Source organism: Ursus arctos, unplaced genomic scaffold, assembly GCF_023065955.2.
Source record: "Ursus arctos isolate Adak ecotype North America unplaced genomic scaffold, UrsArc2.0 scaffold_16, whole genome shotgun sequence".
Classification (NCBI taxonomy): Eukaryota; Metazoa; Chordata; class Mammalia; order Carnivora; family Ursidae; genus Ursus; species Ursus arctos.
In genome coordinates, this window is record NW_026622830.1 from 5102047 (window position 1) to 5125308 (window position 23262).

The window sequence follows — 23262 nt, forward strand, 5'->3', positions numbered from 1 at the left end:
TCTTAATTTTTATTTTATCTTTATTAATTCCCTCTTGCTCTCCTTGGGTTCATTTTGTTCTTTTTTTAGCTCTTTGCTTTGACTGCTTTCTTCATTTAGTTTCGTTATTTCTTGTTCAAATATGAAAACATTTCAATCTCTCATTTCTTTTCTCAGAGCGCAGACTTGGCCACATCCCATACATTTTTATGTGGATTGTTGTTTCTATCATATTTTGTAAAAAAAAAAAAAACCTTCTGATTTCAGTTTCGATTTCTTCTTTGGCTGAAGGAACTTCACAAAGTGATTTTTGGTTTCTGGCAGGTTGGAATTTTTTATTTGTTTTTTAAATTTTGCTTTATCCTTTCGCTGTAAGGTCAGAGAATGTCATCTGTTTAGCTTCTTCATGTTGATATGTATTAAAGTTTTCTTTTGGCCACGTGTATGATGTATATTTATAAACACCCACGAACATGTGAAAAAAATTGTATGTCCTCTGTCTTAGGGATACAGAGTTGACTACGTATCTATGTGTCATGCATTTCACAAATATTTATTGGTGGACTGGTGAGCATTACGCTGGGCATTGAAGAAAATGAGCAAGACAGACATTGTCTGAGCCCCCCACCCCAGCAGCCGCCAACGGGGCTAAAATACCTGTGGGCCGTTAAACAGGTAGTTACAAATACTGACCATACCTTTTGTGATGAGTCAGGTAGAGTGTTCATAGACGCCGGGAGGCATCCCAGAAGGTTTAAGCTTAATGACGTCTCGAATCTGTTTTCTTCCTAAATTTTAGCACTACGTTATTTAATGCGTGAAGGTTCCTGACTACTGTATCATCATTGTGGTTGCTGGCTTTTAGATACATCAATACAAAATAAACTCTTTGTCACACTTTATGCCTTGAATTCTATTGCTTAATCTTCCCACGAGTCCTTTCTTGGAGTTGTTTCTTTGGGTTCGCGGTATGTACACACACACAATATACACCTGTGTGTGTCTCTGCGTATCTCTGGTGTGTACCTCTTTATATTTTGTCTGGGGATGGTGTGATCTGATTTTAGGTATGTCTCTTGTAAGCAGCATATAAGCAGATATTCTTTTGGACGCCACTGATGACCTTCAATGCCCTTTATTCTCATTATAGGTGAAGTGAGGGCTTGGGCCACTTAGGTGAATGTTTAAGTAAATAATTAATTGTCTAACAGCCACCGCATCACTTGCCAGTGCCAGTCGCTGTTTTAAGCATTTCACATATGGTAAATCCGTGAATTCCAGAAGCAACACTCTGAGGTAGGAATTTTTATGCTCATTTGCAGGTGAAGAGACCAAACCTCAGAGAAGCCGGGGTCTCAGCGTGGCTGTGGTGCCTGGGAGATTCCATCCAGGCTCCAGAGAACAGGTGTGTAAACTCCACCCCACACTCCCTCTCCATTCCCACTTACTGGCCAGGAAACTGAGGCCAAAGGACGCTGGAAGTGGGAGAAACCAGGTAGGGGGGCCAACGGTGTCAGGTTTCCCAGGACCGAGAAGGTTCTGGGTGGCGGGGGAGGGACTTTCAGTGCTAAGACTTGGTCATCCCTGAGTATGGTCTCTGCCTCTTGCTCCGTGCTGACCCCCCGCCTCTGCCTCCTCCTGCTGTTGCCCTATGCAGTCCTATAAAGACATAGCTATGTGGAGGACAAGGTAATCTGGGGAACTGTCTGGAATTTGGGGGACATGCTCTGATTTATAGTAAACGGAGGGACTAGTCAGTTCATAGCTTCTTTTATGATTCTCACCCGCCTTCTCCCCGACACAGAGAAGTCCTGTGAGCAGCAGAGGACAATAGGGCCCTTCAGGGTGGGAGAAAGGGCCCTTTGATGACTGCCCAGGACCTCTGTCCTTTGAGGGACCCTCCTTGTCCTGGGGGTTGGGGGCTGTGGGAGGATCAGAGCTGGGATGATGACAGGGTTGGGTGGATATTAGGACAGCCTGTGGCCAAAACTAGGGGTGTGGGGGTCTCGGCAGGGAATGAAAGTAGGGGGCCCATCACAGGCCTGGGGGCTGTTTGGAGGCCGCCTGAGGAGGCCCAGTCCCCAGCGTGAGCTGGCCAGGTGGTGCCCAGGCCAAGGAGGCCAGGTGGTGCCTGCTTGCTCAGATGGAACCTTCTCTGTAGGGCTTTTCAACTTCCTTCCAGAGAGAACCCCCCTGCCTTCTTGTAGCCCCCACATAGCCTGGGGGGGCCTGTGACCCCACCCAAAAGAGAGCTATGGGTGCTTAATAGTGTTTGTCTATTGCAGAAAAATGGCCTGTCCTTGCCCTCCCTCCATCCCTCCCTCCTTTCCTTGACTAGATGGAACTCTAAAATGACTACTGGTTACCCACAGGACTAGCTAGCCATGATTGGATAGAGCCCATGAAAGCGTGTCCCGTGGAGGGTCTCTTTGCTGCCCTTTGAGGAGGGGAAGTAGGGAGTGGAAAGAGGTCACTCAGCTGTTGGCGGCTGTTCCCCAAGGCCCCTGAAGCCCCAGCCCAGGAGGAGGGTATCTGACGTCCTGATGTCCACAGCCACCTGCTGAGTTAGGGTCCCAGCTGTAGGGTCTCCATCCTCCTCCTCGCCCCTTTCTTGGGCAGGCCCTTCTCCTTGGACCCTCTGCACCTCCTCACAGATTGCAAATCCCGGTGTCTTATGTCTGAGACATTTCATTGCCTGGGCTGCTGGGGAAAGTCAAAGCGTCTTTTCATCTGGAATTCTTCCTGCTGGTGGCGGAGGTCACGTCTCATGGGAGGGGGTGAAGGTTGAGGGCAAGGTGGGGCCTCATCATGAACCTTGGGGCCCCTCAGTCTGGTGTGGACCTTGCTTGCCTCTGTCCTGATGAAGGCATCTCCCATACGTTCCTCCCCACTTCTGAATTCCTGGGCTTCCTTTTCCTCCATTTGGGCAGTGGGCTGGGGAGGGAGGTAGGAGAGGCCTCAAGGATACAAGGTGGGGTGCAGAGTGGCTCTAGGGGACTCCAGCCCAGCCTGGGTCAGGAAGGCTTCCTTGGGGGTGGCAGCAGCTAAGCTTGGAGCCGTGACATGACAGGAGGCAGAGGAGCCCCGTGCAGCTGGGAGGGGGTGTTGCACATCGTGGGTGGAATGATGAATGGAGCACGCCCCCATGAGCCTATCTACTCCACAGCAGAGTGTGTCCTGTGTCTGAGACTTCTCCCCACCTCCATGGGGCTACTGTGGCCCAGGACCCAGCTGGGATCCCTGCTGCTCTTCTAATCCCTCCTGGCCTGACCCACCACAACCAAAGTGGTTGTGAAAAGAAAAATCAGATCACATCATGTGTTTGCCCAAAGCCTTCCGAGCCTCCCTGCTGCAGGTGTTCACACTCCTGACCTCTCCTGAAAGGCCAGTGACCCACTACTGCCTCCCTTCCCATTCACTCTGCTCTTGTCACTGACAAAGCACTGACTTGCTCACACCTCAGGGCCTTTGCACATGCTGTTCTCTTTGCTCTGCCCAGATGCCCCTCTGCTCCCCTCTCTCACTTCATTAAGGAGGGGGAGAGGACTCCCCACCCCATGTCCATATTCCCACCTCTCCATGTCCCACCCCTCCTACTTGATTCCTCCCCTGCTCTCTTCCTGGTATTCAGACTTGTTTCGCGTTGCATTATATATTTGCCTTCTACTTATTTAGTGTATCCCTTCTGCACAGGATCATACGCTCCTGGTCACCACTCAGTGCTTAGCATGTAGTTGATGCCTCGTAAAACATCCGTTGAATGAATGACCGGTGGGGAAACTGAATCCGTATGATGGAAATGCACGAGGCGGGACTGGATCATACGGGGCAGTGTTCTTCAGCCCTGGCCATATGTAGAATGCTTTCCAAAGATGCCTGTGGTCTTTTCTCCAGGCCGAGGGCAACAGGACAGGTAACACTGTAGGATTTGGGGTTTTCAGAGATCACCTTGGTTACAGCTCCAAGAGCACCCTGAGAGGAGGAGGTGTGGATGCAGGGAGCCCACTCAGGCTGAGACTGTGGGGGCTGCGGAGATGTCTGGGGCGCCGTGCTCCTTTCTACATTCTCAGGGCTGAGCATAGTTCCTGCTATAGAGCAGGGGACCCACAAACGTTTCCTGAGTGAAAGATGCATTCTTCCCATCCATCAGCTCCTGCAGAAATCCCTCTACCCGCTTCCCAATGTGTGGTCCCGGACTAACAGCTTTAGCCTCACCTGGGAGGATGTTAGAAATGCAGACAGGGTGTATCCCTGACCTACTCAACCAGAAGATTTGGGGCGTGGGTCTGGCAAGACAGACCATGTTTTAGCCAGCCCTCTGGGTGATGCACGGTCAAGTTTGAGAGCCCCTGCCGTAGAGTGACCATGTGGGTGCATTTCACATGGGGACCCGCATTTCAAGACCTTGTACAAATACCAATCTCCAGCAAAGCCCGTCGTGGGTGATGCCGCCAAAGCCTACATTGCCTTTCCTTTATCTGATCCTAAGATCTTAGAGTGTTATGGGAAATGGCTGTCAACTGGACTCAGCTCTTCTTTGGGTCTTTATTAAGCTCTTACTGCATCCTTAGGAAAATGCCAGGCACTCTGGGGGGGTTTTCTGAGTCAGAGGCAGTTGGTGCTGTCAGTCTGGCCCCTCATCCGGTTGAGGCCTGTATTCCTTTCCTTGGGCTGGTGTAACAAAGTCCCACGAGCCCGTGGCTTAAGCAACAGAAATGTATTCTCTTACATTTCCGGAGGCCAGAAGTCTGAGACTGGATGTCGGTGGGGTTGGTTCCTTCTGGAAGCTCCGAGGGAGACCTGTTCCATGCCCCTCTCCTGGCTGCTGGTGGCTGCCGGCCCCCCTCTATCGCTGTCCTCACACAGACTTCCTCTCTTTGTCCTTGTGTCTCGATCTCCCTTTCCTCACCAGGTGCAGATCACCAGCGTTAGGGCCCACCTTAAGTCCGGGATGATGTCATCTTGAGCTCCTTAACTTGGTTACATCTCTAAGGACCCTGTTTCCAAATAAGTTTCCAGGGGTATGGCTTGGACGTATCCTTTGAGGGCTGCCTTTCTACCCACCCCTGGGAGTTAGGACCAAATCCCTGGAACAGCACTGGGACAGGCCAGGTGGTCCGGGGCTGGGGCTGCCTTCCCTCCGTCCAGAGAAGAGAGGACAATGGGAGTTTTCCCCCATAGCCAGAGATCCCCATGGCCGACAGTGAGTTTCCCACCCCTCGAAGCTGGGGGAACCACTTGCTGCATGTGTGCCGAGACATTCAGCCCCAGGCTCCTCCAACTTGGCCAATACTCAGAATCATGGAGCAGCTGGGCCCAAGCCCAGAGGTTGATCAATCTGTCTAGGGTGCAGCCTGGGGGTCGATACTTCTAGGAAGCTTCCCAGCCAGGTTTGGAAACTAATGCCTTAGCAGAAAAGGATGGTTCTATTAGACGAGGGTTGCCAGAAAAAATACAGGATGCCCACTTGGTGTTTGCATCTCAGATAAACAATGAACAGTTTTTTAGTGTAAATATGTCCCAGTATTATATACGATATACTTATGCTAAACAAATTATTCATCATTTATTTGAAATTCAAATTTAACTCACATATTGCACTTTTTTTTTCAACTAAAGCTTGCTATCCTATACTAGATGATTTTGGGGGAGGATTTCTTCCAATTTCAAGAGGCACAGAAGTGTCAAGGATTTATTGGGGCACTTTCTATGTTCCCAGGGCTGCTCTGGGCACCAGGAAAGCAGGAGGAAAGAGCCCCTGCCCTCGAGGACTGTATATTCTGGCTGGGGTGGGGAGTGGGTGCAAAGCTACAACATCTGGTAAATATACAAGGGCAAATGCCGCTGGCAAAGAGTCGCCCTGAAGAAAATAAGACAGTGACTGATGGGGGTGGGTTGATGAGGGTGGGAGTGAGCCAGAGTGGGCGGGCAGGGCGGGCGGCTCTGCGGGCAGCTCTGGGCTGAGACTCGGAGGAGGGGGAGCAGCCAGTCCTGAAAAGATGGTCCAGGACAGAAGAGCAAGTATGAAGGCCGGGAGGTGGGAGGGAGCCCAGCATGTCCCAGGAGGAGAAAGGAGGCCAACAAGGTGAAACAGAGTGAGCAGAGTGGTGGGGATGAAGGCACCTGCATTTCTGTGCATTCATGGGCAGGGGAAGCCATTGGAGGGCTTTGGCAAAGAAGCGACAAGATCGGTTGTGGGTGGTACAGAGGTCCGTGTGGCTGTCGCTGGGGAGTGGGTGGGAGGTGCGCAGAGCAGAAGTGCTGCGTCTCCCTCCAGCTGAGCGCGGCTGGTGAGCTGGGCTAGGAGGGAGTGGTGGAGCAACAGAGGAGTGGGAAGTTTTGATGGATGCTTTTGGGGTAGAGCAGGTAGGACTCATACTGAATTGGATGCAGGGATGAGGGAAAGCGTCTCAGGAGTGACTCCTGGGTTCTGGATGCTGGTGCCAGTTACTGCGATGGAGGAGGGGGAGGGGCAGGTTTGGGATGGGGGCTTGGGCTCAGGAATTCTGCACCAAGGACATCCCAGTGGGGAAAGGAGGACCAGGGTAGGTTTGTGTGCTGTCGGGGAGTGCCCTCTGCGTGTGTGCAGACTAGGGGGACGGGAGGGATTTGGCTGCTCTTTGGGGCGTGCCAACCCTCTCTACCCTGAAGCATGACGATAGTAAAACTTCTTCAACATGTCACTCCCCAGGCTCTAGGAATTTTGCAGCTCATGTGGTTGGCCAACCACCATGAGTTTTTAATGATAATAAACACGAACCTTGAGCAGAAGATGGGGAGCCCATCTGAAGGGGTGGACAGGAATTCAGGAGCCCACAGATTCCCAGAATTCTTTTCTGGGGCCACTGAGTCTGCTGTGTGTTTTCCATGAATCTTGGTGAGGACAACTGAAAACATCTTATTGAATTGTTCCGATATCTTCCTTTAGGTTGGTCCAATGCAGGGCATGGGAAGGCAGAGAAATACCTAGGCTGGTGGGTTCCCTCTTGATAAGAAATCTCTTCTTAGTGGTCAATGCACTGTCTGGGCAAACAGAAGAGTCCAACCTTCCAGTCTGGCTTGGAACTGGCCACAGCAGGGACATGCCGTTCTCAGAAAAGTCCCTGAGATGAGAGTTGCTCCTTGAGGTTCTTGCAAAGCAAATCCTAAAGAATGCATTCAGCTGTAGGTTACAGCAGCTCCACCCACCCTGGGTTCTCTATAAGCAAGACCATGGGTAGACGAGTTGTTGGTTCTGGGCTGAGCTTCCAACTATGTCCTTAGGGATCCAGCCTTTTCTATCTTTCTGTTTCACCGTTCTTGGCATATTGACTTATTTTTCTCATGCTTTTGCCTCATGGTCACAAGATGGTGGCCATAGCTCCAGGTGTTGCATGTGAGTTCAAGGCAAGAAGTGGGGAGGGTTGTGTTAGTCACATGACTCCTTTAACAAAAAAAGAAAAGTTTTCCCAGAAAACCCACCATCAGATTTTTACTTGGAACCAAATCGCAAGACCACTCCTACCTGCAAGGGAGGCTGAAAGAATGGGAAGCCGGATTTCTGAATTGGCTTGGATATTTCATGTCCCATTGCTAGCTGTTGATGCCCAAATCCCACCTGGGATCTGTTCACAAAGAAGAAAGGGGATGGATTTTGGGCAGGGATCTGGGAGTATCTCCTATGCTATGCTGTCCTCAACACTGACCTGCCAGTGTCTGGGGAAAACAGAGGTGGCTGGTGTGAACCTTCCCCTGTAGAACGGTCTACCTACACATAAATGCGAATCAGTCAGGAAGGACCAGACCCAGGTTCTACACTGAGCACTGTGGACACATGAGTTAAATAGGAGTGATGGTTATTAAGTGCTTACTGTATGCCTACAATTAGACGGTAAGGCAGGATTTTAGTTTCTATCTCAAGAACGCTATGACGTGTACTCTTCTTATTTTCACTATGCAAATGAGGAAACTCAGGCTTTTCAGAATAACTTGCCCAAGGTCAGATAAATGACAAGAGGCAGAGTGAGGATGCAAAGAGTTTGTTTCTTGAATCCAGGCTTTGAACAACTCAGCACCGGTCTCTCCTCCCAGGGAAATCTGGTGTGTTCAGTGTTCTTGCATCTGAGAGGAGAGCACAGAGCACAGGACACAGGGACTTGGGGCCACAGTCATGCTACACTAGCTTTCTGTGCCAGACAGCAGGCTTCACAACCCGTGATCACGGGATTTTTATGGATGTCTGTCTCCCCCATTAACATGTGCTCATGGACACAGGGAATATATCTGCCCCATTCATTGTTGTATCTTCTGAAAATAAGCAGGATGCTCAAAAATGAGTCACAGACCTGAAGTCACTGTAGCAGATGCTGCAAAATGCAGATGTTGCTTTGCAATCGAGCTGCAACATACACAGGCAACTCTAAGTAGTGAGCTCTGGGGTGAAAAAGAGCAAGGATTTTCAAAAAATTTAACAAACTGTAATGATTTTCTGAAGCAACATTGGGCTGGCCAGCTAGCAATAGAATCAGAATAAGTAAATAATGGCGCTTTGGATCTGGTCACCTGGCTGGAGTTCTGGGCTCAGACCACGAGGGGGCAGCACTCGAGAGATGATGCTCTCAGGTATGTGTTGCCTTCTCCCCTAGGGATTTTGCAGTCAGACTCTTTCATTTGGCTGGTTTCTCTTCTGTCCAAGAACAAGAAAGTACTAGAATCCTTAGAATTAATTTTTACAGCAGTTAAAGCTCAGAAAGGAGAGTTGGGGTGCAGCTAGAAGTAGTCCAGGAAGGCTGCCTGGTAGAGGTGGATCTTGGTCTGGATGGGTCAAGGTCACTTGTGCCAACTTCACAATTCAGTTCACCAGTGTGGTGCGATCCTGTTGTAGGTGCAAGACAGGGACATCACATGGTGCCTCTTGGGGCAGGGTACAGTTTGGTTGGGGACCCAAGAGGATGCTCACATAGCTATAATGTAAGAAGTCGATAAAGGCAACAAAGAAAAGATAAAAAGTTCAGATTTATCTTGACTGATGGGAGCTGGAGAAGGATCTCAGAAAAGGGGGCATTGCAGCTGGACCCCGAGGAGCGGGTGTCATTAATCAGGGTGGCTGGTGGGGTCTCACCCCGAGCTCTTTCCACCTGAGCTGAGAAGTGACATAAAGAAAGCACTTACCACGTGGGGTGTGTGTGCACGCACGTGTGCGTGTGCGTGCATGTGTGTGTTTGCACACCCAGCAGTGTGCTTAAGAATGCAAACTTCAGTCTGGTGCAAATCTGACTTCAAGTCCCAGCTTGGCTGTTACTAAGCTGTGTCACCCTGAAACTATTTAACCTTTTTGTACTTATATTTTCTCACCTACAACATGGGGCATAATATCTGTATTTACCTCATAGGTTGTTCTGTGGGTAGATCACATAAACAAGGAAAAAAATTGTCAATATCCTGGGATCAAAATTCCAAATCACTTATGACCTGGGAAGAGAAAGCAATAAAGGCATATATTCATTCATTTAACAGATATTTATAAAGTGCCTACTATGTGCCAGGCACTATGCCAGGCCCTTGAGATATAACAGACTGAAAAAAGGTAAATATTCCTGCCCTCATGGAGCTGGTGCAGAAGGATAGTAGACAAATAACCCAATCTATAGCAGGTCAGGAGGCCCTAAGTTTTATGGAGGAGATAGGTCAGGAAGGAAGGTAGGAAGTACCAGTTTGGAGGGAGGGGTGCTTTTGTAAATAGTTTGCTCAAGGACGTGGCCTGAGGGCTTGCCTTGGGGATAGAGGTGGTAATATTTATTTATTTTAAAATAAATATTAATTATATTTATAATTATTAATAATATATAATTAATAATATATAATTATTAATAATAATTAAAATATTTATTTGTAAATATTTTAAAATTTTTGATACCAACAGAAAAATATAGATTTAAATGTATTTGGTAAAACCTTTAAAGACAAACAGTAATCAGATTTCCAAAGTCCAAGAGGAAGAGGGGGAAACAAGGAAAACTTAATTCAGTAAAAATAAAGGAAAGAAAACACATAGTAAGAATAAAACGAAACTTGATGGCAAATGTATGTTATCAAACAGGTGGATTTATAGAGACTCTCAGATTTGATTTAAAGAGCAAAGCCAAAGTGTTACCAAGAGACATACAATAGAATGACCCAGAGAGGTTAATGATAAACAGATGACTGAGGATCAATTAGGCATCGCAATGGGAAAAGCAAGTCGGGGTGGAAACGCTAAGATTGGATTGGGTAGAACTGAAGGCCAAAGGCAGTAAACAGGAAAAAGAGAAATATTTTGTATTGATAAAATCTACAATCCACCAGGGAGACATACAGGCATGAATCTTAACACACCAAACGTTTCACTGAGTGCAGATGCTAATATGAGATCTTGACAGAGCCAGGATCATGGTAATAACAGGCTCCAGTATTCCCCTTTCGGAATTCTGTAGATCACATGAACCAAAAAGCAGATGAAGAATTTCAACAACACAATTAACAAGCTTGATTAATAAATTATGAACACAACTTTGTCCAAAGGAACAACCCCATTCTCCTCTGCTACTGAGTATTCTCAACGTTAAGTAATGGCCTTGGCTTACTGGTAGGCTCTTAGCTGCAATGAGCAGAAACCTGGACTCACACACAGGGTTAAACTAGGAGGAAAAGTGCGAGCCCACATGCAGGAGGTCTGGGAAGGGTGGGCACCAGGGTGACAGGGGTCTTCTGCCTCTGCACTCTCCTGTCCTTGACAATGCCTCTATCCTCAGGCTGTGGAGGGGATTAACAACTGAGGCAGAAGCCCCTTTGTTCCCATCCACTGGGAAAGAGGGAGGAACTTCTCTTCCAATCATGGAATAAAAGTCCTTCTTTTTGGTCAGATTTGAACTAACTGGTGTCACATACCTGCCCTTGAATCTAAACAATTTTGCCAAGAGACAGATTGGCTTAACCCTGGAAACTAGGGCAAGATAGATGGAATCATCATGATCGGCCAAGATCACTCATGACCCACCCCTAGAGCTGCATGGAGTCAGTTTCCCTATGGGCTGCCCAAAGACAGGGGCTCCTAGGGCAAAATTAAGCTTGGGGTGGGAGGGAGGAAGGGGAGAAGAATGCTGAAAAGGAATCTGTGGAGACCATGACTCCGGCTGGGAAGAAAATGCTAACAAATTCCAAAAGGAGATTACTTACAGGCCACTTCCTCTGCCAATAATGTTTTATGATTTTTGTAAGAAAACCAGGTTCTCTCCCCCTCCTTAAAAAATGAAAATATATATTATACACAATAAAGGGGACAAACATTAAATGTACACCTTGATGAATTTTTGCACATGTGAAACCACCTAGAACCTCCTAGAGATTCCCCTGAACTGCTTCCTGGTCAGTGTTCCCTCCCCAGAGACAGCCACAGTTCTAACCCATCGCCACAGATTAGTTTGTCTGTTCTCGAATCTTACACAAATGGAATGATGTAGCATGTTCTGTGCGGTGTCTGGCTTCTTTTGTTCCACATGATGTGGATAACATTTATCCATTCTGTTGTATGTATCATTCTCGTGATTTAATTCTATGTAGTATTCCTTTGTATGAATTTACTACAATTTAATGAAATTTTCTCTAGTTGATAGACAAATTCACTGGGAAATTTTAAGCCATACTCCTCTAAATAATTTTTATATCAAGGAGGAAATAAATCCTTAAATATTAGCTCTTTTAAATATTCATATATTATAGCAACAACTTGGATGTAGCCAAAGCTATATTCAGAGGAAAATCCGTAGCCTAAAATATTTTTATTATTAAAAAAAAAATGAGTGGATATGAATGAACTGACAATTCAACCAAATAATATAGGAAGGAAACAATACAAATAAACCAGGAAACAGAAGGTTCTTAGAGATTAAAGCAGAAATTAATAAAGAAAAATAATAAGGTTGGGGCACCTGGATGGCTCAGTTGGTTAAGCGTCTGCCTTTGGCTCAGGTCATGATCCCAGGGTCCTGGGATCAAGCCCCGTGTCAGGCTCATTCCTCAGTGGGGAGCCTGCTTCTCCCTCTCCTTCTGCTGCTTCCCCTGCTTGTGCTCTCTTGCTTGCTCTCTCTGTCAAATAAACAAATAAATAAAATAAAATCTTAAAAAAAGGAAAAATAATAAAGTTAATAAATAGTTCATTATTTCAAGAGACTAATAAAATAGACACCACCTCATAAACTTGTGTTATAAAAAGAGTAAAACAAATATTTGCAACATAAAAAAGAGAAAGTATATATGATCCCAGATATACACAAGATTTTAAAAATTATAAGCAAATATTTTTAAATCTAGTGAAATATTAAAGGACTTTCTTAAATAGTATAAATATGTAAAATTGACACAGAAGACTTAAAAAATCCCTACCCAGAACAACCATAGGAGAAATTTAAAGTACATCAGAGATCTATCATAAAAAATACTCGAAGTGAATTTGATTTTATGTGGGTTCAAGCTAATCTTCAAAGAAGAGAGAATTCCATTTGAACTTCATCAGATCATTGAAAAAGAGCAAAATCTTCTCAATTAATTTAATGAGGCTGGAAAACTCTGGACAGCCCACTTTGATAAACCGGCTCACAAACAAAGCCTCACAGGGCAAGGGAGGACCGCTTGGCACTGGGTTCTGGCCCAGGTATCACCACTTGGAAATATGGGCTCTGATTGGCAGCATCTGGTTTTTCAAAGAAGGCCAACAATTGAATGTTTGTGTGTCATTTTCCAATTTTTCTGTGTTGGCAACAAATGCATTTTTTTTTAACACCCAACATGGACTAAAGCAAATTTGCTGACTGGCTTTGTACACCATTTTGCAACTTTTATTCAAATGGTCTTGGACCTATGATTTGAAGCAGGGAGCCAAAGATGCTGGTCCTCACTGTCACCTTCAGTTTCTCTGAAAAGAAAGCCTAATTCTGCACTGTTTAGTAGGGATATAATGTGAGCCACATGTATAATTTTAAATTTTCTAGCAAAAAAAAAAAAAAAGAAAGAAAGAAAAAGAAAAGAAAATGTGCTAAAAATAGAAACAGATGAAATTAATTTTTATTTATTTTATTTATTTATTTATTTATTTTTTAAAGATTTTATTTATTTAGTTGACAGAGATAGAGACAGCCAGCGAGAGAGGGAACACAAGCAGGGGGAGTGGGAGAGGAAGAAGCAGGCTCATAGCAGAAGAGCCTGATGTGGGGCTCGATCCCGTAACGCCGGGATCACGCCCTGAGCCAAAGGCAGACGCTCAACTGCTGTGCCACCCAGGCGCCCCTAATTTTTAAAATATGTTTTATGTATATCCAAAATGTATCATTTCACCATGTAAAAATAGAAAAATTACTGGTGAGATATTTTGCCTTCTTTTTGTTTTGTTTGAATTCTTGAAAATCCAGTGTGCGTATTTTATACTTCAATTTACCCACGAAGTTTTTATCAAAAAAAGTTGATCTCTATTTAGATTTTTTTAAAGTTTACAGTTGAAAAAACTAGACTCCTATATCTAGTTACTCTAGATCTAAATTATTCCAAACATGCCAAAAAGCTTTCCAATAACTAAATTGTGCATAAAATGTCATTTTCCTTTAATATTTGCATCTCCATTGACAAAACTGGACCATCTTTTTAAAAAGCAATTTGACTTTGAAGCAAAAGCAGATGAGTTTTAAAAACAGTTGGAAGTAAGTAAATTTACTAACTCTTGTGCTAACTCAGTGTTATCAACGCTGAATTCAATAAAAGCATCCCTTCAATGGAAAAGCAACTTTAAATTTATCATTATCAACAAAGAGCTCTTCAAATTTTTCTTATAGTTTTTTTTTTTTGCAGCCAATTTACATAACGCTGTCAATTGCGACTAAAATCTTCTACATATTGATTCATGCTGGAGAAATATGAGTCATTTTTATTGATTTGGATTATGAAAGGTTTAAATCTCAGCATAAATTCTTGTACCTGTCTAGCGAGGTACAAGCTTCTCTTCTTTTGGAGCTTAAAGTTTAGCTCTTTCTCATGTTGTGTGATAACAATGAGAAAACTTTAAATCAAACCACCATTTTTTGTTTGGTTGGTTTTAGTCTTTGATTGTTGAATATTTGGCAGGCATATCTTTTGTTTCAAAGAAATCTTGAATTGGAATTAACGTTACAGCAAATCTGTGTAAAACTCATGACTCGACAAATAAGCAAAGAACACAAGATCGTTAAATTTATTGTCTTCTCCTTCTTTCTGAGTTCTATAAACTGATGATGATTCATAGAATTTGTACATAAATCCTAAATGACTTTAAGTCTTGAATCCATGACACTTTTCAGAGTCTTCTCCAGGAAACGGAATGCAAATATTTTATGTGTATCACAGAGTGAAACAGAACATGAAGGGAAACATCAGTCTCAGGTTTTAAAATTCCAGTAAATCTGAATTTTTGATTTAACAAAGCTGAAGCATCATCTGTCGTCATAGAAACGAAATTTGTTATTTCTAGCTGAAATTCTATTCTGACAGATGTAGAAAATGCAAAAGTATCTATGCCAAGAGTTTGATGTTTTTAAAACCAAGATAATTTTTTAGAACAATTTTAAGTTCACAGAAAAACTGAGGCGAAGGTACAGAGATTGCCCATCTACACCCCTTCCCCCCTCTTCCCCCAGCCTTCTCCATTAGCAGCGCCCTCCACTAGAAGGGCACTCTTGTTACCATTGGTGAACCTACACTGACACATCAAAATCACCCACAGTCTATAGTTTACATTACGGTTCACTCTTGGTGCTGTCCATTCTACGGATTCTATGGGTTTGTCTATGGGTATGACACGTGTCCATCTTTATGGTATGCCCTGAAAATCCTCTGTGCTCTGCTTTCATCCCTCCCAGCAAATGCCCCCCAATCCCTGACACATATTAGTCTTTTAACTATCTCCATAATTTTGCCTTTTTCAGAAAGTCATACAGTTAGACTCATACGGGATGTAGCCTTTTCAAATTGGCTTCTTTTACGTAGTATTATGCACTTACTAGTCCTCCACATCTTTTTATAGCTTGATACCTCATTTCTTTTTAGACCTGAATAGTGTTCCATTGTCTGGATGGACCACAGCTTGCTTATCCACTCACCTACTGAAGGACACCTTGGTTTCTTCCAAGTTTTGCTAACGATGAACAAAGTGGCTATAAATACCCATGTGTAGGTTTTCGTGTAGATGTAAGTTTTCTACTCTTTTGGGTAAATAGAAGGAGGTATGAGTGCTGGATTGTATGGTAAAAGTATGTTTAGATTTGTAAGAAACCATCAAACTGTCTTCCAGAATGGTTGTGCCATTTTGCATTCCCAGCAGCATGAATGAGCGTTCCTGGTGCTCCACGTCCTTGCCAGCATCTGGTGTCATCAATGTTCTGGATTTTGGCCATTCTCAGAGGTGTGTGGTGCTATCTCATTGTTTTAATTTGCATTTCCCTGATGACCTATGATGTGGAGCATCTTTTCACATGCTTACTTGTCATCTGTGCATCTTCTTTGGTAAGGGGTCTGTTCAGGGCTTTGGACCATTTTTAAATTGAGTTGTTTGTTTTCTTATTGTTGAGTTTTAAGAGCTCTTTGCATGCTTTGGATAACAGTCTGTATCAGGTGTGTCATTTGCAAATATTTTCTCCCTGTCTGTGGCTTGTTTCCTCATTCCCTCGACATTGTCTTTCACTGAGCAAAGGTTTTTAATTTTAATGAAATCTAGCTGATTGGTTATTTCTGTCACAGATGGTGCCTTTGGTGTCGTATCTACAAAGCCATTGCCAAACCTAAGGGCATCTAGGTGTTCTCCTGTGTTAGCTTCCTGGGGTTTTATAGTTTTGCAGTTTGCACTTAGGTCTATGATCCGTTGTGAGTTAATTTTTGTGATGAGTATAAGGTCTGTGTCTAGATACCTTTTTTTTTTTTTTGGCATGTGGATACCCAGCTGTTTCAACCCTATTTTTTGAGAACTTATTTTTGCTCCATAGTATTGCTTTTGTTATTTTTTCAAAGGTTAGTTGATTAGAGTTATGGGGGTGAATTTCTGGGCTCTTTGTTTTGTTCCATTGATTTGTCTATTACTTCATCTATATCACACTGTCTTGATTATTGTGGCTTTATAGTAAGTCTTGGAATCAGGTAGTGTCTGTCCTCCAACTTCGTTCTTCTTCTAGATTGTCTTGGCTGCTCTGGGTCTTCTTTCCATATGCACTTTAGAATCGGTTTGTCAATTTCCACAAAATGACTTGGGATTGCATCAGTAGATCAAGTTTGGAAGAACTCACATCTTGACAATATCGAGTCTTCCTAACCATCCACAGGGAGCACGCTCCATTTATTTCGTTCTTCCTTGATTTTCTTCATCAGAATGTAGTGGTTTTCCTCATTTAGATCTTGAACATACTCGGTGAAATTTCTAAATAAGTATTTCATTTTGGGGGGTGCTAATGTAAGTAGTATTGTGTTTCTAATTTCAAATTCTACCTGTTCATTGCTGGTGTATAAGAAAGGGGTTGAGCTTTGCATATTAACCTGTATCCAGCAACCCTGTTATAATTGCTATTAGTTTCAGCTTTTTTATATCTGCTCTTTCAGAGTTTCTGCATAGACAATCATGTCATCTGTGAACAAAGACAGTTTTATTTTTTCCTTCCCAATCCCTATACCTTTTGTTTCCTTTTCTTGTCCTTATTGCATTAGCTGAGACTTCCAATCTTTGATATTTTTAGAAAGGTTTTGAATTCTATAGTCAACTGTTTGCTGGTTTAATTGAAGATCTTATCCTTTTGGCAACATACCTTTTTAAATGTTTTCCCCATATTCTAACAAAAGTTTTTTTAACTGACACAATAATTAAAAAAATCATTTCTCCACCTTAAATGGTTTCCTTTTTCTGTGCAAGTATTGGGTCATTTTATAGCTGGCCAGAGTTGCAAGCTCAGATCCTGTTAAAATTCATTAAAAATTTTTTTTATTTAGAAATTTTATTTCTTTCTGATTCTAGTTGGCTTTTGTTGATTCTTTTTGACTGTTGGGAGGAAATTTCTTTTCAAATCCATTATGTGTTTGCTAAAAGTGTCTATTACTATTGTCCACTTTACTATCTTTTACCCAACAAACAAAAAACGTTTTTCCCTCACCAAATCAAATTGCAATTACCATTCATCCCAAAATTTGTGACATCTCACATTGTCTTTATGGTTCTCCATGTCTACTAGATTCTGCATCAGTAGGGATTCCTCCATTTTAAACCTAAAAATCTGTTTATACTTCTATTTAACTAGAAAAATAACAATTCTATTAAAATTAAAATAATAAGAATTTCCATTTAAGTACATACTTATCATGGTAATTTGTGCTATCTGCATACAATGTTTAGATAAAAACATCACAGTGTTACATTTGTGTGTAGAAAAATAATCATCCCGACTGAATCCATCCATGGATACCGTATAGGTCCATGACGTGTTTATGTGCAATATTCGAAGTCGTGCCCTTGCCCAACACCTGCACGATGCTCCAACAGCGTCCGATGGGATGAAAGGTTCTTGCGAACTGTACCGTGGTAGCTGGGATAATGGTTCTCTGAAGATGTCTGTATCCTAGTCCCTTCAGCCTGGGCCTATGTCCCTTACATGGCAAAGGGAAATAAGGTCACAGATGCAATGAAGGTTGCTGATCAGCTGACCTTGAAACGAGGAGACGTCCTGGATTATCAGGGTGGGCCCGATAAAATTAAAATTGTCCCTAAAAGGAAAGAACGCTTTGTGGTCAGAGGGAGTCAGGACAATGGAAGTATAGTCAGCAGGATCCCACACTGTCGCCTTTGAAGACAGAGGGAGATAGAACCAAGAATGTGGGTGGCCTCTGGAAGCTGGGAAAGCAGGCAAGGGGGTCCTCCTCGAGAGCCTCCGGGAAGGAACACAGCCCTGCGGACATCCTGATGGTAGCCTGCTGAGACCCACATCAGACTTCTGATCTCCAAAACTGCGAGAGAAAACATCGGTATTATTTTTAAGCTACACAATTTCTGGTGATTTATCATGGCAGCAATAGGAAACGAACACAGTAGTTCTACGAAACAACAAAGTCTTACAGAAACATATTTTACTGTTCGTTTTTCACATTCGAGTTTATTAAAAGTAAATAAAATAGAAAAACTCAGTTCTCCAGTTGCAGCTTCCATGTCGCAAGTGTTCAAAGACCAGGTGTCCCTAGTGACGGCCGAACTGGGTGGCCCAGGTCTCGGGGGTTGGAAGCTCTGAGGGCGGAGGGTGGGGCGTGCGAGGGACCCTATTTGCCATCGCCCCTAAAGTCTCTGGGGGCAGCCGACCTGTGTTTTGACTGCACAAGCTCTGAGAATGTGATTTAAATTTCAAGATCTGTTTCAGGGTTGTGTTTGGAGATGCCTATATTTTAGATGGTGTGCTGGCTGGTGAGGGGAGAGCGTCTTAATAGAAACTTAGATCTTTTGTTTTGGGGATTCAGATCTAAGATACAGCTTGTGGTTGCTGAATAAGCATTTGAGCCCCAGGATTTCCCACGAACTTTTCCAGGGCCTGACTCTGCTCCAAGCAGGATGTCTGGAAGGGCTGGTGAACCACACTATTTATCTATTGGTTTTGATTTCCATCTCTTCTTGGGGCTTAGCTAAGCTAGAGAGGAAACCCATCTCCAGCCCCTACCCAGTGCAAGAACAGCCGGGGGTGGAGTCTGGGGGAGGGAGAGGGTTGAGTTGAAACAGCTGCAGGACTCGGAGAAACCAGGGACTGCCAAAAATGAGCAAAGAGAGGCTTTGGGCAGGGGACCAGCAGGGGAGAGGGAATGAGTCAGGGCCAGCTGGGGGTTCGCTGCTTGCTTCTGCGATCAAAGAAAACACCCAAGGGCCTGCTTAGAGCTTGAGGGGAAGGGGGTCATGGCCAGGGAGGGGTGGGGCGCACGGGCTCTTGGGAGTTTGTGGAGGAAACACAACTCCAGCGCTATTTCTGAAGTTCATCCCAGCAAAGACTGCAGCGTCTCAAGGATCTTTTGTCTTCTCTGCCCTCCCCTCTGCTCCCCTCCTTCTCCCCTGTCTCTCCTCCCCTCCTCCCTTCCCTCCCTGCCTTCCTGAATGTTCTTTCCTCAAAGCCACTGCCCCTCCTTTCTGTTCTCTCAGCTTCTTTCCCTTTCTTTTGCCCTTCTGCATTTCTACTCCCTCTCTTTCTCTCCTCTGGGACCATGGGCTTTGCCTCCTGGTGAAATGGCTAAACCGGGAGTGAGGTTCGCACTCACATCTACTTTTTACTTAAATTTTAATGACGTGTCCTTTTTCACCATGAAGCAACATGTTCAGTGAAAGCGTCTGAGGAAAAAAAAAAAAGTAAAACATAAATGGAAAAGAGAAGCCTCCTGTAATTGATCTAATTATAGGAAAACTATCAAAATCATGGTATATTTATTTGACATCTTTGTCACGCGCGCACACACGTGTGTGTGTGTGTGTGTAAAGTGTGGTTACAAATATGGAGATCTATGGGTAGTTTTATAGCCCCTCTTTTTTCATGTGATATTATATCATAGACATTCTGTCACATTAGTAAGAGTTCAAAAATTAAGTTGTTGATGGCTAAACAGTTTTCTAGTATACAGATATGCTATCATTGACCTTTTTATATGGCTTCTAGTTGTTGTTGTTGTTGCTGTCTTTCCCCCACAGAGATTGCTAGTTGCCTACCCAAGACACATCTTTAGTAACAGAAGACTGATTTTATCTTGGGTGGCAATGTGCCCATCTAAAAGACTACATTTCCCAACCCCTATTGCAGCCAGAGGTGACTAGTGAGATGGAGATAAAAGTGTTTCTTTGCTCTCTGGGAATGCACGTAGAGTCTCTCCTTTTTCCCTACGTGGAATGCAGATGATATGGCTGGAGCACCAGCAGCCATCTTGGACCATAAGATGACCTTGAAGAAAGAAATTATGCACTGAGGTCAGTGGGAATCCAAGGAGAGAAAGCACTTGGGTCCTGGAGAACAATGTGCGGTTGCCACAGCAACCCTGGACCATCTAGCTTGGGATTTCTTTTATGTGCAGGAGAAGTAAACTTTCATACTGTTTGCTTTCATAGCCTATTAGTAGCTGAGTATAATTCCTACAAGAGATTCATTCATTCAATAGTCAAATGCAACAATTATTTACTAAATGTCTACTCTGTATCAGTTCTCACTGATACAAGAACATACCAGTGAACAAAACATAGAATATTCCATGTTATGTATGGACCTGACATTCTGCTGGGGAAAGACAGATGATAAAAAGGTAGACAAGTGAAATATTTTGGTGGGTTTGATCGTAAGTGCTAAGGAGAAAAAATAAAGGAGGGTAAAGGGATGTGTTATGTTTTGGGGGCTTGGGGTGATGTTGAAATTCTGGGTAACTCAGAGAAAGCCTCACTAAGACAATTATTCTCTTCCCTATGAATTCAAAATGGCATCTTGATAGCACTTTTCACATTTTTTAATGCTTAGAAATTAGTGGCTAATGGGGTTGCAGAAGAGTTGGTGACTAGACTCTTCTCATGAGGATTGTCTCTGACATTATAATTAGTTGAGCTTCTTTCTGTTGCAGGTGCAAGAAACTCAGCTCAAATAGGCTAAAGGAAACTGGGGAACATTGTGACTCACAAAATTAAAATATCCAAGGGGTGGTCCCAGCATGGCTGAAGCCAGGTGCTCAGAAACGTTGCCAGGAATCTGTCCTCCCCATGTCCCTGTCTTGCTTCCCTGTGTGTTGGCGCCATTCTCAGTCCTGGGACGCCCACCTCGGGAGGGAAGCTGGCCTCCTGCAGCTGCAGACTGTTGTCTGGCAGCCTTGGATGGGGGGAGGGGGTGACCGTCTCTTTCCCAGTGGTTGCCACAAATATCCCAGGGCTCACTCTCATTGGCTGGGTTGGGTCACATGCCTAATCCCAAACCAATGCCTGGGCCCCACTGGAGTCAGACCAGCTGATGGGCGGGGCCTGCGTCCTAGGATCCCTCCTGCGCTGGAGGAGTGGGCCCGCCCCAGGGCTTAGAGCTGGCAGCGGGGGTGGGGGGGTGCCGTGTAGAGGAACCCCGCAGCCCCCGCCAGCAGAGGCGCACTGCAGGCTCTTTTGCAGCCCCTCAGCCCCTGGGAGAAGTCAGAGCCTTTTCTTCTTAAGCTTTCCTTTTGCCTGGTGATTGTTTTCCTCCCACTTCACAAATGAACAACCAAATGCCTAAAGACCATAAATTATAAACGAGCCGTTCAAATGAGGCGAGTGATGGCAATGAGTAAAATCTAATTAAGCAGTTTGAGATCTAAGCGATATTGTTATTAAAGTGCCGCGTTAACAGAGCGTCTGATCAGCTTCTAATCTGTGGTGTGAGTTAGTTGGAGGTGAGCTCGGTTCTGACATCGAGATCAATCCATTCTGTAGCGGGAGATAAAGTGCTGCCGCACCGAAGGGTCGGAATTCTTGATAAGGGTTTGTCCTTGTAAGCGGCTGTCCGGCCCCGGCGTGTCTGCGCTCCGACTACAGCGCCGGTCACAGTCCCGGCTGGAGGATTTGCACGACTGCCGGCTTTTTAAGATCGCCTGGGATTTCCAGAGCTTGGCTCTGACGTTCACTTTTCCGTAAACTCGAAGTGATTTCTCAAGCATATCCTGCGTGCCAGGCCCTGGCAATTGAGGGAGAGAGAGATGGGCATGGTCTCGGGTCTGGTGGAGCTCACAGTCTGCACCCATTCTCGTGCTAAGGATCTGTCTTCAGGGAAAAAAGAGGGGGCATTTGAGCCATTTATTCCTTCGGCACCCAGGTCTCTAGAGAGAAGTTCTTGGTAAGGAGGCAGCAGGAACCTCCAGGCTGGGGGTGGGGGTGGGGCACCGGCAGGTGGCTGCAGAGTGTGGCCCCGGGGGAAGCTCCAGTCTCGATGGGGAGGACCCCTTTGTCTGCTTTCGTTTCTCTGGGTTGGGGTGAATTTGCTTAATTATTTTGCTTAGGCCAGTTACCCCCTTTCCCAGCCGTGAAGGCTGTGCACGCTGGGGCTGAGCACGCAGGAGATGATGGCCCAGGGGTCAGACCCAGGTCTGTCTCAGTCCAGAGTCCAGGCTTTGGCCAGCGCCTGGGCTGGCTCTCCACCAGGCTGTCCTGATGAAGGATGAGAAAGCGAGGTCACACTGGCCAGACTCAGCCCTGATCCCTCCAATGGGAATTCAACATCCCCTCCAAAGCCTGTGGGGTACTGTGGCCTTCACTGAGCTCCATGGCCCCCCGGTTAGGCCTCAGCCTTGCAGAGTGTAGTGAAGGAGAACAGGGGCTTCTCTTTCCTCCCAGGACAGACTCAGGAAGGGGGAGGTGGCAGTTCCTGGAAACGCTGGGAAATTTCTCCATATTTCTCCAGGCTCCATCTCGCTGTCCTCCCACCCCACTCTAACCATTTCCCACTCTTTCGGCTTAGGGAGGCTCCTTCCTTCCCAGGAGGCAAAGACATCTCCTCCCTCTTGATCTCTTACCAAAAAGTTTCATTTGGTAACCAAATTTGGTATTTCTTGGCAGGTCCGCCCAGTCTTCCCTCCTCTGTCTGTGCTCGCAGGATCATTCAGGTGGGAAATGATCCCTGGAAGTTGCTTACCCCTCAACACGTGTTACAGAGTGGAAAGAGCCAGGGCTCTCGATTCTGCGAAGCATGTGTGGGCTGTGTGACCTCGGGCGAGTCACTTACCCTCTCTGAAACTCTGTCTCCCTGTCTGCAAGATGGAGACACTGGCACCCATCTCACAGGGTGCTCCTAGATATTAAACAAGTCAGTGGATGACAGCTCAGAGTGCACAACTAATGTTAGTCCGTTTCTGTGGGGGGGAAATGAGGATTTTTCACAGGTGCTCCCCTCTAAGAGCCCTCAGTGGGATCGAATACGTACAACTTTATGTACCTGTAACTTTACGTATCCCCTTCTTCCTGTTGAGAAGAGAGCATTCACCCTCATTTCTCTTTAGAGCTGTTTGTGCTGTGCTCTCTCCTCTGCTAGAGAAGAAGCCCATTTCCCTGTTTGAACAGATCCAAGCCAGAGCCCATGCAGAGGTGGTCTCTCTGTGATACCTTCTGCGGTGTGTCTCTTCACTACAGTCTTTGAAGCATCTGGTCCTTTCAGGACAGACCGGTTAGAGATTCAGGAGCAGAGAGCCCTCTGCAGACCTTCTCTAGCCAGTGTGCTCCCTGGACTAGCAGCAGTGGCCAGGAGCTTGTTAGAAATAGTG

At 45.1% G+C, this 23262-nt stretch overlaps 1 long non-coding RNA gene across 1 annotated transcript in view; it reads left to right on the top strand.

Annotated features, from left to right (window-relative positions):
* LOC113258762 (uncharacterized) overlaps positions 1-23262 on the top strand; it is a 64253-nt gene that overhangs the window by 24459 nt on the left and 16532 nt on the right. Inside the window, exon 2 of the long non-coding RNA XR_003317349.4 lies at positions 1302-1384. This is a non-coding gene — a long non-coding RNA (uncharacterized LOC113258762). The remainder of the gene's footprint in view (positions 1-1301; positions 1385-23262) is intronic.